This window comes from Pinus tabuliformis, chromosome 5_1 (genome assembly GCF_031772625.1).
Source record: "Pinus tabuliformis cultivar Carrire ecotype Pingquan chromosome 5_1, CPIR1, whole genome shotgun sequence".
In the NCBI taxonomy this organism is placed as follows: Eukaryota; Viridiplantae; Streptophyta; class Pinopsida; order Pinales; family Pinaceae; genus Pinus; species Pinus tabuliformis.
Genome location: NC_142305.1, coordinates 629,798,234 through 629,812,692, shown reverse-complemented (window position 1 = coordinate 629,812,692; position 14,459 = coordinate 629,798,234). Strand labels below are relative to the sequence as shown.

At 43.1% G+C, this 14,459-nt stretch overlaps 1 protein-coding gene across 9 annotated transcripts in view; it reads left to right on the top strand.

The window, feature by feature from the left end:
* The window catches only part of LOC149166526 (1-acyl-sn-glycerol-3-phosphate acyltransferase-like), an 89,868-nt gene that overhangs the window by 61,807 nt on the left and 13,602 nt on the right, over positions 1 to 14,459 (top strand). The window lies entirely within an intron of this gene.

Below are 14,459 nucleotides of genomic sequence, written 5' to 3'. Positions count from 1 at the left end.
TGAAAACCGGGGTGGGAAATGAGAAATTTTTACATAGTATCAGAGCTTGAGTGTTGAAGTGCAATTTGGGACAACAAGGAGGAAAATTACAGCCTGCTGATTTTTCACTCAAAAAATTCCAGCAAGCTGATTTTTCACAAACAACAGTTTTATCTTTACTACAGCAGTGCTATTTTTCAGTTTTAGGACAACAGGATGTCATTGGGATTGAGGGTGGAGGATAGGCTGGATGGGCATACAAATTACAGCGTTTGGAAGGAGAGAATGCAGAGTATCTTTGAGGAGGCAGAAGTCTGGGACATCATGGTGCATACCACACAGAACCCTGTTGTTGTGCCTACTGATGCTACTCAGTTGGCTGAGTATAATAAAAAAAACAACAAGGGTAAGAGACTGATTCTAGACGGAGTCAAAGACCATTGCATTCCTCATGTGAGAGGAAAGAGAAATGCCCATGAGATGTGGACAACATTGTCCAATCTCTACCAGAGTACCAATGAGAACCGGAAAATGGTCCTGAAGGAGAAGCTAAAGACCATTAAGATGGGTAATGACAGTGCAGCTGGATATCTCACAAAGATTACTAATGTGAGAGATGAGTTGACAGTAGTTGGAGAGGACATTCCACCCACTGAGTTGGTGCGGATTGCAGTGAATGGCCTCCCCCGTTCATGGATGAACTTTGTTGATGGGGTTTGTGCACGTGAGACCCTTCCCACATGGGAGAGGTTTTGGGATGATTGCATTCAGACAGAGATCAGGAAAGGTCAGCTTGGGGCAACCAAGCCAGTTGAGCAGGATGAGGATGTAGCACTGTTGGCAGGAGGCAAGAAAGGCAAAAGGAAAAAGCAGGCTTCCACAAGCAATGGTGGGGGCAAAGGCAAAGGTAAAGGTAAACAGGGTAACACACAAAAGGACTATTCCAAGGTGAAGTGTTGGAATTGTCAAAAGATGGGACACTATGTAGTTGTGTGTCCGGAGAAGAAGAAGAAGAAGGGGAAGAACCAGAGCGTTGCAGCTTCAGCGGAGGTTGAGGACTTTGTAGTTCGTTTTCACTGAGAGTTTGGGTTCACTACATATGAGTCCTCTAGTGCAGGATCACCTGCCACACAGGTTCAGAGAGAGCATGCTTTTCCCTCGATTAGCGGAGCATCTTCGGGTATCTGGTATGTGGACAGTGGGGCTTCACGTCACATGACAGGAGTCCATGAGTACTTCTCAGAGCTTTCAGAGAGTGGCACTGATATAGAGGTAGTACTCGGTGATGACAGAGTTGTTAGAGCAATCGGGGTGGGGACACTGACATTTCAAAGGGAGTCCAAACCTCCCTTGAAGGTGACAGATGTTCTTTATGTGCCAGGGATGAGGAAGAACCTCATATCTGTCTCAGCTTTGGAGGACAAAGGATATGAGGTACTGTTCAGGGGAGAACAGGTGTTGATGTATCCCAGGGGCACTCCAGCTGATTCAGCTAGAGTGATAGGTGTACGCCATGCAAAGGTGTACAAGTTTGCATTCCAGCCCCTTTTGACATTGAGCAGTAGTACCGACAGCAGAGCTAGCAGTTCTGAGCTGTGTGAGATTTGGCACCGCAGGATGGGGCATATGTATCATGGAGCCTTGAGGACATTGCGGGAGATCACTACAGGTGTGCCAAATTTCAGTACCGATCACTTTGATACTTGCAGAGGATGTGCGATGGGCAAGTTTGCCAAATCCCCTTTTCCCAGCAGTGACAGCAAAGCGACTGGGATACTTGATTTGATTCATTCCGATGTGAGCGGTCGAATGTCTCATGTTTCCTCGAGTGGATATGAGTACTATGTTTTATTCATTGATGATCACTCCAAGAGGACCTGGATTTATTTCTTGAAGACCAAGAGTGAGGTCTTCAAGCGGTTTCAGGAGTTTAGAGCTCTTGTGGAGACACAGACAGGTCGGAAGATCAAGTCCCTGAGGTCGGACAATGGGGGAGAGTACACCCTTGGAGAGTTTGTTGACTATTGTGCGGAAGCAAGCATTAGGAGGGACTGTTCCTTACAACCCCCAACAGAACGGGGTTGCGGAGAGGAAGAACAGATCCATCATAGGGGCTGCCAAAGCCATGTTACATGATGAAGGGTTGCCATTGTTCTTGTGGGCAGAGGCTTGCAACACAGCGGTTTATTTGCAGAACAGGAGTCCGCATCGTGCCTTGGGGCACATGACTCCGAAGGAGGATTTTTCTGGGAAGAAGCCTGATATTGGTCTTCTTCATATCTTTGGATGCATTACATACTCCTACATACCCAAGGAGAAGAGGAGCAAACTAGAGCCCACCGCAGAGAAGGGTATCTTTGTGGGCTACAGTGAGACCTCAAAGGCCTTTCGGATTTACATTCCTACACAGAGGAAAGTTGTTGTCAAGCGGGATGTGAAGTTCGAGGAGGACAGGGCCTTTAGGAGGTCACGGGAGTTAGAGTATCTGGATCAGCGAGACCCTCAGCAGCAATTGAGTCAGTCGCAGGGATCCAATGGGTAGGGATCAGGAGGATCCAGAGGTACATCTATGAGAATGTCAGGTCCGTCAGTGAGCAGTGGCTCGCCGAGCCAGAGGAGTGGTGCTCCAGGCAGCATGCAGAGCAGTCCACAGAGCAGTTCACTAGGGAGTCCACTGATGGACAGTTCACACGGTACCTCAGCTTCTACAGGTTCAGGTGCAGGCAGGAGGACAGCAGACAGACAGTCAGGAGTTCAGGCTCCTGATGATGATGAGGAGGAGTTTCATTCTCCAATGGGAGAAGTACGCTCAGGGAAGAGGAAGCCCAAGTGGCTTCAAGACACCTTGAGAGATGCCACATCTGTTGCTGAGCCTAAGAGGCCGGTCAGAGAGAGTAGACCACCTGAGAGGTTTTGTAGCTATATGGCAATGGCTACCAGCATCCTTGACTCTGAGCCTTCTAGCTATGAGGAGGCAGCTAGCCAGCAGGTCTGGAGAGAGGCCATGCAGGAGGAGTATTCTTCTATCATGAAGAATGATGTTTGGGAGGTGGTGCCGAGGCCTGAGGGCAAATTCGTGGTTACTTCCAAATGGCTTTACAAGGTAAAGCATGTTGCAGATGGCAGCATTGAGAAATTCAAAGCGAGGTTTGTGGCTAGAGGGTTCTCCCAGGTAGAGGGAGTTGATTATGAAGAGACCTTCGCTCCCGTGGCTCGATATACTTCGATCCGCTCCATTATATCGATAGCAGCAGAGATGGGTTGGAAGATCCACTAGATGGATGTGAAGACTGCATTTCTCAATGGCTTCATACAGGAGGAGGTGTACATTGAGCAGCGACAGGGCTTTGAGGTGCATGGGAAGGAGTCCCATGTGTGCAGACTGAAGAAGGCCCTTTATGGCCTGAAGCAAGCTCCCAGAGCTTGGTACTCCAAGATAGATACATACTTGCAGGGGATGGGTTTCACAAAGAGTGAGGCAGATCCGAACCTTTACTTTATTGTGATAGGTGAGGAGCCTCTCATTCTGGTGCTGTATGTGGATGACTTAGTCATTACAGGTGCAGAGAGACTCATAGAGCACTGCAAAAGAGATCTTGCGGTGGAGTTTGAGATGAAGGACATCGGCTTGATGCATTACTTTTTGGGTTTGGAGGTGTGGCAGGAGGAGGGGCATTTCTTCCTCTGGGGCAGGGGAAGTATATTGTGGACATCCTTAGCAGATTCCACATGGAGGATTGTAGACCCATGTCGACACCGATGATCACCAACTGGAAGAAGCTTCATGCTTCGGATTCCGAGTTGGTGGATCCCACATTGTACAGGCAGCTGATTGGTTCCTTGATGTATTTGGTCAACACTAGACCAGATATTTGTTTTGCAGTCAATACGACGAGTCAGTTTATGTGTGAGCCTAGGAAGGTTCACTGGGTGGCTGAAAAACACATTTTGCGGTACTTGCAGGGGACAGTGGATAATGGTCTGGACTACAGGCAGGGGTGAGATTGGCAGGTTATATTGATTCTGATTGGGCAGGTTGTGCTTCTGATAGGAAGAGCACTTCAGGGTGATGTTTTGGGTTGGGTTCAGCAGTAGTGTCATGGTTCAGCGGGAAGCAGCAGTCAGTAGCATTGAGTTCAACGGAAGCAGAGTATATGGCAGCCAGTCTAGCTAGTTGTGAGGCCATCTGGCTTCGCAAGATGTTGTTTGGCTTATTTGGTCAGCTGTTGAGACCTTCAGTGATTTACTGTGATAATCAGAGTTGCATTAAACTCACGGAGAATCCAGTATTTCATGACAGGTCAAAGCATATCGGGATCAAATATCATTTCATCAGAGACTGTGTTCAGAAGGGCGCTGTGAAGCTTGAGTATATTCCCACTGATGAGCAAGTTGCAGATATTCTTACCAAAGCCTTACCACGGGGCAAGCATGACTACTTCAGAGAAAAGATGGGTGTGGTGAGGAACACCTTCCTTGGTAAGAGAGAGTGTTGAAATTTGGTACCAGAGGACAGGTGGTTCCCGAAGGCTTTGATCTTTGGCCTAGGGAAAAGTGTCCAAAAGAATTTAATTTTTCTCCTAAAGTGACTTTATAATTTTTATAAAGTCAAATCTAATTTAAAAGTGACTTTAAGTGATAAAGTTACTAAAGTCTAATTTTAAAGTGACTTTAATAAAGTCAATGTAAAATTAGAAAGGAAAAGTGACTTTGGAAATAATGACTAAGTGGTTCTTTATTAAAGTGGGGTGAATTAAAAAATAGAAAGTGAGATTTAAATGAGCATTTAATCTCAGCCCTAGATTTCAATCTATTTCAGCCATTGGATTTAGGGATCATACAAAAGTCACTTAGGGTTAGATTAAAGGAGGAAAAGGAGGAAAAGGCCATTCATTCTTTCATGAGCAGATTGGGAGAAGGAGAACAAGAGAGGAAGAGAGATTTCTGAACAGGGAGGAGAAGGAGGCAGCAGCTTGGCACACATTCCAACGCAGCATTCCAGCAAGTCCGTACAGCTGAGTTAGCATATAGTGAAAGGCAGATTTTTCGGCACAATTTTCAAGGAGGCCGTACAACAGATTTTCAAGGAGGCAGTACAGCAGTTTTCAGCACAGAAATCGAGGAAATCGTACAACAGAATTTCTGGCAGCTTGCACGATTTTCTAGGCAGGCCGTACAGCAGAATTTAAGGCTGAAAATTGGCACAGAAATCGAGGAGGACATACAACATTTATTGCTGTTCAGATTTTGCTATTTGCAAGTTTTTCCAGTTGGCTGTGAGGCACGGAAAACGAGATAAGTTGTAAAAGTTTACTTGCTGATTTTTTGCTAAATATTTCTCACTGTAAAAAGCATTTTTCAGAAATAAGGAGGAGCTCTCGAACTGGTTTTCCCCAAGAGTTGTAGGGGGTTTTTCCAGGGTCACCTTGACAAAAAATTACTGTGTTTAAATGTGTTGAATGGCTGTTTATATGTGCTGATTTTTATATTTGTGCATTTTCCAGCATTCTGTAAAATTTCCAGAATTTGTGTTTTCAGCAAAATTTATTTTTCAGTTCTTAAATGTATGGATATGGGAAATGGCATTTAACTATTTTGGAGAAATAAGGTGACACTGAAAACGGGGGTGGGAAATGAGAAATTTTTACAATCAGACAGCTATCAATCCTCTCAACTACACCCGAGGTGTTTTTCTTTAAGCCATAGAGGGCTTTCTTCCACCTATTTACATGAGATTCCCGATCATGAATCTCAAACTCCTTGGGTTGTTTCAAATCTGTGAACTTGCTGCATGAGGGGAATGGTCCCCCTCATAAGATTTTCCTTTGGTACATTTCATACATGTATCTTCATGCTCCTTTTGAATTCAGGCATCCCTGTCATCATCTGACACACAAACCTCCGGTGTTGTGTCAATGGACATGGTCCGTAGTGGACTTCTTGCAACTTGATACAACCCTGAACTCAAAAACATCTTTAAAAAATCTATGTAACTTTTCATCGATGAGTGCCACCTTGAGACCTTTGACTTCCATTTCCAAGATGGACACCAGGTTCTTCTAGCGATCACGTACATAAAAGAGATTTTGTAAATGAATCGAGTTACCCTCATTCAATTGAGAGGTAACATTCCCTACACCCTTTCCGGGATAGGTGGCATTGGTTCCAAGTATAATTTCACGATTGTTTCCATCTCTATTAAATTAGAGAGTGCACCCATCTATCCGATGAAGTGCCTGGGGTTCCTTGCTTTCTTTGAAGGGTCGACCATTTCTCCTTGATGAACTGTATTACCTGTCATTCCCTTGACCCTGGAATGATTTGTTTATCTTCATCAAGAGAAGTGTCTCTGCCATTCAGACACTCCTTCGCATAATGACCAAACTTTTTGTAACCAAGGCATCTGTCTTTCTTTCCACCCTTAGATCCGAACTTCCCAATGAAGTGATCTTTAGGTAGGTCATCAGAACCTTCCACTGCGCCATTCTGATAATATTCTCTGCTTCGACTTCACCCTGGGTGAATTATGAGGAACTCATTGATCCTTTTGTCTTTGGTGATTTCTCTTTCACTCTTGCTTGGGCATTGTCTTCACCTCAGCTTCAATACCATGTTAATTTTAGGTATGTTCTATGCTAGAGCAATTTATTTAAATTTTCACAGTTAGCAATCACATCAGCATTAAGATAAACTGCAGATAGAACATGAATATAAATCGCAGAAGACAAGCCAAGATAAGAGGACACAAGATGTGGTGCTAGCCAAGGACAAACCCCACAATGTGGGGAAACCCTTGATCAATTCTTCTTTTATGTTCTTCAAAGTTCAGCAGAGAAAGTGAGAGATATAGTACATTTACAATAGAAGTCAATACTTTGACTTTTGATATCTACGAAGATCAATTGAAGACATATTGCTTCAACTGATTCTCTAAGGTGACTTCTTCACCTATCATAGTGATGCACCTTGTATATTTGCTGCACCTTACCGTGTAGCACCATCATGCTGCATCATGCATCATCATGCTGCTCATGATCACTATGCTGCCCATACATCATGTCATCATTTATTATCATGCTGCCCCATTCTCGTATCATCATGTTGCCCTTGCAATGTGCCCATCATGCAGCTGTCCTTCTGTTGCTTCATCATTTAGATCATATACATATCAGCCTTAGCTGCTTGCTCTAGCTTGCAGCCTAACAAAGCAGCTAGGCTATAGTTCCATAATCCTCTACACAAACATGCTGTCATCAGCTTCCTTACAGTTCTATCATGCCCAAACAGTCCTTGAATAGGCTACGCTGTCACCTACAACAATGTGATAACAGGTTTCTTAGGGTTGTGTGTTACAGTAGCTCTAATACCTTTTCATGACAGCGTTACTATGTCTCATTAACTAGTGTATATATATGTCTTCATACACAGCATATCATTGTCTTATTGACCAAGGTATATATATGTCTTCATCCACAGCGTATCATTGTCTTGTTGACCAACGCATATATATGTCTTCATCCATAGCATATCATTGTCTTATTGACCAGCATATATATGATTTCATACACAGCATATCATTGTCTTATGGACGAGGGTATATATATGTCTTCATCCACAGCGTATCATTGTCTTATTGACCAGCACATATATATGTCTTCATACACAGCGTATCATCCAGCATATATATGATTTCATACACAGCGTATCATCCAGCGTATATATTTCTATTGACTGTGGATATATACATATTGCAATTGCCAGAGACAGCGTATAAGTGCTTCATGAACAGCGTTAAGATATTACCATGACTGCGTTATACTGCGGCTTACCTCTTTATCACTGCGGCTTGATGACTGTGGCACCCTTGACTGCGTACGAGTCTTCATGACCAATGTATATATATATAACCATGAACAACGTATAGTGTATAGGGTTTCCTTGAACAACATATAGAGATTCATCATTTGCCAACGGATAGATGTCTTCTTGACCTGCGTTGGATTAGGGCATCATCTTGCAGCTAGAGCTCTTTCTAGGTCAGCATATTCTTAGTGATTATCCTTCTCCAAAAACCCAAGACGTGGAGAGGGGATCACCTTGAGAGTGTGTCTAAATGGCATCAAATCCTCTTCAATTTATACCAAAAACATATAGGTTGAATAGACATGACGTTTGGGCTTCTTGAGCCTACATAAGTTGCTAGTCAGCTTGATAATAATTCCATAATCAAAATAAATTCATATCTCCATAAATACTTATCAGAATCGGATGATATTTAAATCAATCCTACACCTCTCGACGAGAGGGATCCAATAAAAATATCAGGTTTCAGCTGCCATAAATAAGCTGACCCACATGGAGTTTGGCCCTAGTTTCTAATTTTAACACTCCCTCTCAACTAGGGAGAACTCCATTCGTTGATCCATACGACCGGCTGTACTATCTCTGCCATCAGTGCCCTGCACTGCTCTGCCCAGCTCTGCTCGGCTCTGCTTAGCTCTGCTGGCTCTGCTCAGCTCTGTTGGCTCAGCTCAGCTGGCTCTGCTCAGCGTTGCTCAGCTCTGCTGGCTCTTCTCTGCTCAGATGGCTCTGCTCTACTCTGCTTAGCTCTACTCTGCTCTGCTTAGCTCTGCTCTGCTCTGCTGAACTATGAAGAAGAAGAATTAATCGAGAATGTCTCATACCATTCTCCACTGACCCGAAGTCAGTCTGAGTATGTACCACTGGTCCCAGACTAGTCTCAACCGACCCAAAGTCAGCGTCATAGTGGGTACCACTCCTACCATTAGTCCCAGATCAGTATCAAAATCTCAGAGAGTGTACCACTAGTCCCAAACTAGTATCGCGGACTCAGAGAGTGTACCATTGGTCCCAGACCAATCTCAACCGACCCGAAGTCAGCGTCATAGTATGTACCACTCTCACTGGTCCCAGACCATTTCTGCACTGACCCGAGGTCAGTCTCAGAGTATGTACCACTGGTCCCAGACCAGTCTCAACATACTCGAAGTCGACGTCATAGTATGTACGACTCCTACCACTGGTCCCAGACCAGTATCATTGATCCCAGATCAATGAAGGTCATCCTAGCGTAGGGAGTACGCTAGATACAGCGATGCGTCCATCGGTACTACTATGGTCCCTATCTTCATTTCCTTGCTCATTGATCAGATGACAAGTACTTCCCATGAGTCCCTGACTGCATGGGTAGGATGCCTCGACAGGAGAACTTAATCAATCCCGTCCTCACAGGAGAACTAGTCATCCTGCTACAATGTCTTGGAGAACACATCATCCAAACCTCACAGGAGAACTAATCATCCTGCTACACAGGAGAGCGAATCATCCTATCCCACAAGAGGGCAAATCATCTTATTCTAGTGCGCATCATCAGGGGAGGGTGAGTCACCCTTGTTGGAAATAATACTGAGAGGGGGGGTGAATCAGTATTATCAAATCAATTATTTTTCATTTCACAATCAGATTTGGATACGCTACTTCAGTTATGGGAAACCATGTATATACGCTACTGTGTCTAAAGCAACCAGCGTATATCAGAAAACTTAAGATTAATTAAATGTTGATCTTTAATCAGTGCATCAGAACTTCATTAATCACAAGAACAGTAAACAGGAGCAGTAAAACAGAACAGATCATCACACACATGGACACAAGATATAAGGTGGAAACCCAATGTGGGTACTGCTGCAATTCGTCTCTATCTTCCTTCAATAAGAAACTTATTTTTACAATATTTTTGTACTGGTGCAGTCTTATACCAGTACGCAGGCTTCTACCTGCGGAAGGCTACAACCTTCTCTCGTTCTCTAGTGTCTCCTGGAAGGGAGCTACAACCCCCTTAGCTCTTGTACTAGCTGATGTACTAGTACGTAGGTGCTGACCAACAGAAGGCTACAACCTTCTCTTTCTTCTAGGGACCACCTTTCATAAATTTTCAGACTGGATCCATCAATAACATTAATCAAACATCAAATATATTTGCATCAACCAATCTCCTTTTCTTCAATTGAATCAAACAATTACTTCTCTGAATGTTGTAACCATAATACATTAACGATAACCAGAAACCAATCCTAAACCCAGAACACTGCAGCAATAAACAAAAGTAGCTAAAACATATTTCATGAGACGTACGCTACTTAAATATGTAGAAATCTGCGTGCATACGCTTCTGTATTAAGGCCAACCAGTGTATACGCTGTTTTGACATACTGAACCACTGTGTATACGCGCCTCTGATGTACCGAACTTGCGTACAGATCTATAAAAGATAATTTACCCCTTATCACTTATTCAGACATCAGTTATACTCAAATTATCAGATTTATAGATCAAATTATGCGCCAAATATAACAGATCAAAATCACACAAAGATACTACTATTCAAGCCTTAAGATCTTGACCCATCAATAGAACTTATCCATCTTTTAGTGCTCAGGTTCCTCCTTGGTTCAGATCCAGCTATGCACCATAACCCAATTCTAGATCTTGCTCTTCATAAGATATTCAATGCTTGAGTGAATGCCTTTGCCTAATGATCTCCTTCCCCTTTTATAGTCTTAGGCCTTACTCAATACCATGGTCCAAAACCATAGAGAATCAATACCATGGACCCAATACCTGGGTTCAACACTTCAAACGAGATACCATGGTCCAAAACCATAGGTCCAAATACCAAGGACTAAATACCATGGACCAAAAATAAGTTTTCCCACATGTACACGCTTTTCCTTGCATGAAAGTGCGTGCATATGTATACGCGCTTTTTGATCGTTGAACCCGCGTGTATACGCGACTTGGTTAAGAGGAACCTACGTATATCTCTTTTTCTTTCATTCTGAGAGCCTGAACTGAGATCTTCCATCTGAGTGAGTTGCCATCAAGGACAACACTTGTGCCATAGTGCCAAACCTGTGACATAATGCCAACAACCCTGTGGCTGTATGTTGTTCCAGTAAGAATCGTAAGCCCCAAGAGCTCAATGTATGCAACATGCAGGACCCTTTTACAAGGGTCGCTCGACAACTCCAAGTCATACGGGAAAATCACAGATTTGATCTTTCCTTGTAGCTTTGTTAAAATGTCAGCGACCTGTACATCAGTCTCAATGCGATGGAGCCTCCTTGCTCATCGACTTACCATATCCCAGATAAGGCAGCATCTGATGTTTATCTGTTGGAGCAATCATCGAATACAGGATTCCTCTATAATCGAATCCCACCTCTGGTTGTCACAGAGAATCACAGTGGTATTCATCATGTGTACAAACAGCTCACTGAAGAGCTTCCGCAACCAGACTGCCTCTCAGGTAGCCATGCTAGCAGCAATATACTCTGCCTCGGCGGTGCTCAAAGCCACCAACTTCTGCTTCCTGCTCAACCAGGATATCGAAGCAAATCCCAAGGAGAACCGGCACTGAGAAGTGCTCTAGTGATCCTCCACACTGTCTGCCCACTCAGCATTTGAAATATTTTTGCAGTGTATCTCAATCCATGAGAGATTGTGCCCTGAAGATATCTCAGAAGATTCTAGGCACCTCCAGTGAAGCTCAACCAAATATGAGCTCACCATACTAACTGCAAAACATATGTCCGGACGGAGGTTCACCAAGAACATCAACGCGAATGAGTTTATGAAACTTAGAGGCATTTCCCAAATCTGGTCTGACATCACTACCATGTAACTTTTGAAATTTAAGATCCTCGAGGTAGTCACAGGCTTGCAGTGTATCTTTCCACATTCGGAATCCAACTCCCTCTGTCTCCTACAAATGAGAGGTTCTGCACCTGTCAGACATAGGTGCTAGTATGAGAGGTCTATCATCCACAACCTTTGAGTAATGGTTTGGATCGGTTTCACTCCTAGTGAATCTCAGTTTCATCAGACAGCTATCAATCCTCTCATACTACGCCCGAGGTGTTTTGCTTCAAGCCATAGAGGGCTTTCTTCCACCTGTTTACATGAGATTCCTGATCATGAATCTCAAACTCCTTGGGTTGTTTCAAATCTGTGAACCTGTTGCATGAGGGGAATGGTCCCCCTCATAAGATTTTCCTTTGGTACATTTCAGACATGTATCTTCATGCTTCTTTTGAATTCATGCATCCCTGTCATCATCTGACACACAGACCTCCGGTGTTGTGTCAATGGACATGGTCCCCAGTGGACTTCCTGCAACTTGATACAACCCTGAACTCAACATCTTTAAAAAATCTACATACCTTTTCATCGATGAGTGCCACCCTGAGACCTTTGACTTCCATTTCCGAGATGGACGCCAGGTTCTTCTAGCGATCAGGTACATAAAAGAGATTCTGTAAATGAATCGAGTTACCCTCATTCAATTGAGAGGTAACATTCCCTACACCCTTTCCAGGATAGGTGGCATTGGTTCCAAGTATATTTCCACGATTGTTTCCATCTCTATTAAATTAGAGAGTGCACCCATCTATCCGATGAAGTCCCTAGGGTTCCTTGCTTTCTTTGAAGAGTCGACCATTTCTCCTTGATGAACTGTATTACCTGTCATTCCCTTGACCCTAGAATGATTTGTTTATCTTCATCAAGAGAAGTGTCTCTGCCATTCAGATACTCCTTTGCATAATGACCGAACTTTTTGTAACCAAGGCATCTGTCTTTCCTTCCACCCTTAGATCCGAACTTCCTAATGAAGTGATCTTTAGTTAGGTCATTAGAACCTTCCGCTGCGCCATTCTGATAATATTCTCTGCTTCAACTTCACCCTGGGTGAATTATGAGGAACTCATTGATCCTTTTGTCTTTGGTGATTGCTCTTTCACTCTTGCTTGGGCATTGTCTTCACCTCAACTCCGATACCATGTTAATTTTAGGTATGTTCTAGGCTAGAGCAATTTATTTAAATTTTCACAGTTAGCAATCACATCAGCATTAAGATAAACTACAGTAGAACATGAATATAAATCGCAGAAGACAAGCCAAGACAAGAGGACACAAGATGTGTTGCTAGCCGGGACAAACCCCACAATGTGGGGAAACCCTTGATCAATTCTTCTTTTATGTTCTTCAAAGTTTAGCAGAGAAAGTGAGAGAGATAGTACATTTACAATAGAAGTCAATACTTTGACTTTTGATATCTACAGAGATCAGTTGAAGACATATTGCTTCAACTAATTCTCTAAGGTGACTTCTTCACCTATCATAGTGCTGCACCTCGTATATTTGCTGCACCTTACCATGTAGCGCCATCATGCTGCATCATGCATCATCATGCTGCTCATGATCACTATGCTGCCCATACATCATGTCATCATTTATTATCATGCTGCCCCATTCTCATATCATCATGTTGCCCTTGCAATGTGCCCATCATGCAGTTGTCCTTCTGTTGCTTCATCATTTAGATCATATACATATCAGCCTTAGCTGCTTGTTATGGCTTGTAGCCTAGCAAAGCAGCTCGGCTATAGTTCCAGAATCCTCTACACAAACATGTTGTCATAGCTTCCTTACAGTTCTATCATGCCCAAACAGTCCTTGAATAGGCTACGCTGTCACCTACAGCAATGTGATAACAGGTTTCTTAGGGCTGCGTGTTACAGTAGCTCTAATACCTTTTCATGATAGCGTTACTATGTCTCATTGACCAACGTATATATATGTCTTCATACACAGCATATCATTGTCTTATTGACTAGGGTATATATATGTCTTCATCCACAGCGTATCATTGTCTTATTGACCAACGCATATATATGTCTTCATCCACAGTGTATCATTGTCTTATTGACCAGCGTATATATGATTTCATACACAGCGTATCAATGTCTTATTGACCAGGGTATATATATGTCTTCATCCACAGCGTATCATTGTCTTATTGACCAGCGCATATATATGTCTTCATACACAGCATATCATCTAACGTATATATGATTTCATACACAACGTATCATCCTGCGTATATATTTCTATTGACTGTGGATATATACATATTGCAATTGCCAGCGACAGCGTATAAGTGCTTCATGAACAGCGTTAAGATATTACCATGATTGCATTATACTGCGGCTTACCTCTTCATCACTGCGGCTTGATGACTGTGGCACCCTTGACTGCGTATGAGTCTTCATGACCAACGTATATATATATATATATATATATATATATATATAACCATGAACAGCGTATAGTGTATAGGGTTTCCTTGAATAGCATATAGAGATCCATCATTTGCCAGCGGATAGATGTCTTCTTGACCTGCGTTGGATTAGGGCATCATCTTGCAGCTAGAGCTCTTTCTAGGCCAGCGTATTCTTAGTGATTCTCTTTCTCCAAAAACCCAAGACATGGAGAGGAGATCACCTTGAGAGTGTGTCTAAATGGCATCAAATCCTCTTCAATTTATACCACAAACGTATAGGTTGAATAGACATGACGTTTGGGCTTCTTGAGCCTACATAAGTTGCTGGTCGACTTGA